The following is a 4,024-nucleotide window of genomic DNA, read 5'->3' as shown; positions in this document are numbered from 1 at the left end:
TGAACCGTTACTTCAACTAGTGTATAGCAGGGCACAAAGAGTTGTTCCTGTGGCACCTACACCAATTGAAGTGGAAGCTTATGATATTGATCATGAGACTTCAGATCAAGTCACTACCAAACATCATAGGATGACAAGGATGCGTACTACTTCAGAGTGGTACGTAATCCTGTCTTGAAAGTCATGTTGCTAGACAACAATGAACCTACGAGCTATGGAGAAGCGATGGTGGGCCCGGATTCCGATAAATGGCTTGAGGCCATATAATCCGAGAGAGGATCCATATATGAAAACAAAGTGTAGACTTTGGAAGAACTACTTGATGGTAGTAAGGCTGTTAGGTACATATGGATTTTAAAAGGAAGACGGACAATGATGGTAAGTGTCACCGTTAAGAAAGCTCGACTTGTCGTTAAGATGTTTTCCGACAAGTTCAAGGAGTTGACTACGGTGAGAATTTCTCTCTCGTAGCGATGCTAAGAGTCTGTTGGAATTATATTAGCGATTACTGCATTATTTATGAAATCTTGCAGATAGGATGTCAAAACATTGTTTCCTCGACGATTTTGAGGAAAGGTTGTATGTGATACAACCGGAAGGTTTTGTCAATCCTGAAAGATGCTAATAAGTATGCAAAGCTCCAGCAATCCTTCTGAGGACTGGAGTAAGCATCTCGGAGTTGGAATGTATGCTTTGATGAGATGATCAAATATTTTGGGTTTATATAAAGTTTATGAGAAACTTGTATTTCCAAAGAAGTGAGTGGGAGCACTATAGAATTTCCGATGAATATATGTTGTTGATCGGAAATGACGTAGAATTTCTGGAAAGCATATAGGGTTATTTGGAAAGTGTTTTCAATAGAAAACCTGAATTAAGCTACTTGAGCATTGAGCATCAAGATCTATAAGGATAGATCAAAACGCTTAATGGTACTTTCAAATGAGCACATACCTTGACATGATCTTGAAGGTGTTCAAGATGGATCAGTCAAAGAAGGAGTTCTTGCCTGAGTTATAAGGTATGAAGTTAATACTTAAAGCTCGACCACGGCGGAATAGAGAGAAAGGACGAAGGTCGTCCCCTATGCTTAAGACATAGGCTCTACAGTATGCTATGCTGTGTGCCGCACCTGAAGTGTGCCTTGCCATGAGTCAGTCAATGGGTACAAGAGTGATCCAAGAACGGATCACAGGACAGCGGTCAAAGTCATCCTTAGTAACTAGTGGACTAAGGAAGTTTCTCGGTTATGGAGGTGGTAAAAGAGTTCGTCGTAAAGGGTTACGTCGATGCAAGCTTAACACCTATCCGGATAGCTCTGAGTAGAGATACCGGATGCATATAATGGAGCAACAATTTAGAATAGCTCCATGTAGAACAGTTATTTGGAATAGCTCCAAATAGAGATGGCATAGAGATTTGTAAAGCACACACGGATCTGAAAGGTTCGGACCCGTTTACTAAAACCTCTCTCACAAGCAACAGGATCAAACCTAAAACTCATTGAGTGTTAATCACATAGTGATGTGAACTAGACTACTGACTCTAGTAAACTCTTGGGTGTTAGTCACATGGCGATGTGACCTGTGAGTGTTAATCACATGGCGATGTGAACTAGATTATTGACTCTAGTGCAAGTGGGAGACTGTTCGAAATATGCCCTAGAGGCAATAATAAATTGGTTATTATTATATTTCCTTGTTCATGATAATCGTTTATTATCCATGCTATAATTGTATTGATAGGAAACTCAGATACATGTGTGGATACATAGACAACACCATGTCCCTAGTAAGCCTCTAGTTGACTAGCTTGTTGATCAATAGATGGTTACGGTTTCCTAACCATGGACATTGGATGTCGTTGATAACGGGATCACATCATTAGGAGAATGATGTGATGGACAAGACCCAATCCTAAGCCTAGCACAAAGATCGTGTAGTTCGTATGCTAAATCTTTTCTAATGTCAAGTATCATTTCCTTAGACCATGAGATTGTGCAACTCCCGGATACCTTAGGAATGCTTTGGGTGTATCAAACGTCACAACGTAACTGGGTGACTATAAAGGTGCACTACAGGTATCTCCGAAAGTGTCTGTTGGGTTGGCACGAATCGAGACTGGGATTTGTCACTCCGTGTAAACGGAGAGGTATCTCTGGGCCCACTCGGTAGGACATCATCATATGCGCAATGTGACCAAGGAGTTGATCACGGGATGATGTGTTACGGAACGAGTAAAGAGACTTGCCGGTAACGAGATTGAACAAGGTATAGGGATACCGACGATCGAATCTCGGGCAAGTACAATACCGCTAGACAAAGGGAATTGTATACAGGATTGATTAAGTCCTTGACATCGTGGTTCATCCGATGAGATTATCGTGGAACATGTGGGAGCCAACATGGGTATCCAGATCCCGCTGTTGGTTATTGACCGGAGAACGTCTCGGTCATGTCTGCATGTCTCCCGAACCCGTAGGGTCTACACACTTAAGGTTCGGTGACGCTAGGGTTATAGAGATATTAGTATGCGGTAACCCGAAAGTTGTTCGGAGTCCCGGTTATAGAGATATTAGGACGCTAGGGTAAAGAATTATATATAGGAAGTGCTATTTCGGCCATCGGGACAAGTTTCGGGGTCACCGGTATTGTACCGGGACCACCGGAAGGGTCCCGGGGGTCCACCGGGTGGGGCCACCTACCCCGGGGGGCCACATGGGCTGTAGGGGGTGCGCCTTGGCCTATATGGGCCAAGGGCACCAGCCCCAAGAGGCCCATGCGCCAAGAGAAGAGAAAAAGGGGAGAGTCCTAAAGGGGGAAGGCACCTCCAAGGTGCCTTGGGGAGGATGGACTCCTCCCCCCCCCCTTGGCCGCACCCTTCCTTGGAGGAAGGGGCAAGGGCTGTGCCTCCCCCCTCTCCCTTGGCCCTATATATAGTGGGGAAAAGGAGGAGCAACCATACCTAAGGCCTGGCGCCTCCCTCTCCCTCCCGTGACACATCTCCCTCCTCCCGCAGCGCTTAGCGAAGCCCTGTTGGAATCCCGCTACTTCTAGCACGCCGTCGTGCTGCTGGATCTCCATCAACCTCTCCCTCCTCCTTGCTGGATCAAGGCGTGGGAGACGTCTCCGTTCCGTACGTGTGTTGAACGCGGAGGTGCCGTCCGTTCGGCGCTAGGATCATCGGTGATTTGAATCACGACGAGTACGACTCCATCAACCCCGTTCACTTGAACGCTTCCGCTTAGCGATCTACAAGGGTATGTAGATGCACTCTCCTTCCCCTCGTTGCTACTCTCTCCATAGATAGATCTTGGTGACACGTAGGAAAATTTTGAATTTCTGCTACGTTCCCCAACATGCTACTGCTACGCATGTATAGCAGTAGCGCGGGACAACACGCGCTACTACTACAGGTTAGGTGTAGGACCGTATCAGTAGCGCGGGACAACACACGCTACTACTACAGGTTAAGTGTAGCTCCGTATCAGTAGCGCGGGAGCCCGCGCTACTGATATACCTAATACCCACGCTACTGCTAGGGTTTTCCCTAGTAGTGGTAGATCGTTCTAGTTAATTAGTTTGTGTATGAGGAACTTTGTTATTTATGTTTACTATAGGTTGTTTGTATTATACTAATTATGCCTCTTTGTGTTTCTCAAGTACATTATGTTGCATATTATCGGTGAATTCAGGAACTAATGATGCGGATACATAGATCAGAGATGGGACTGCTACGCCCGTCGGGAGGGTTCCAAGAGTGTACGACCAATGGCCAGACGCTCAGCCCAGGTGGACAGGTACCCGGGTGCTAGCCACAGAGGGTTCGGCCACAGTGCCGAAGTGGAAAATAGTTACTTGAGGTGGACGCTCCGGCAAGAGAGGGAGCGAAACCGGTGCCTCAAGAAGTACTACATAGTCGCGCTCTTGCTCATACTGATCGCTTTTCGTTTCCATGTCATGGTTTAGATAGAGATGATGAAACTTCTGTGTGTGCCATGACCATGCAGTTGCATTTATTCGAG

Source organism: Triticum urartu, chromosome 6A (genome assembly GCF_056163025.1).
Source record: "Triticum urartu cultivar PI428250 chromosome 6A, HENAU_Tu73, whole genome shotgun sequence".
Classification (NCBI taxonomy): domain Eukaryota; kingdom Viridiplantae; phylum Streptophyta; class Magnoliopsida; order Poales; family Poaceae; genus Triticum; species Triticum urartu.
Note: the sequence above shows the minus strand (reverse complement) of the source record.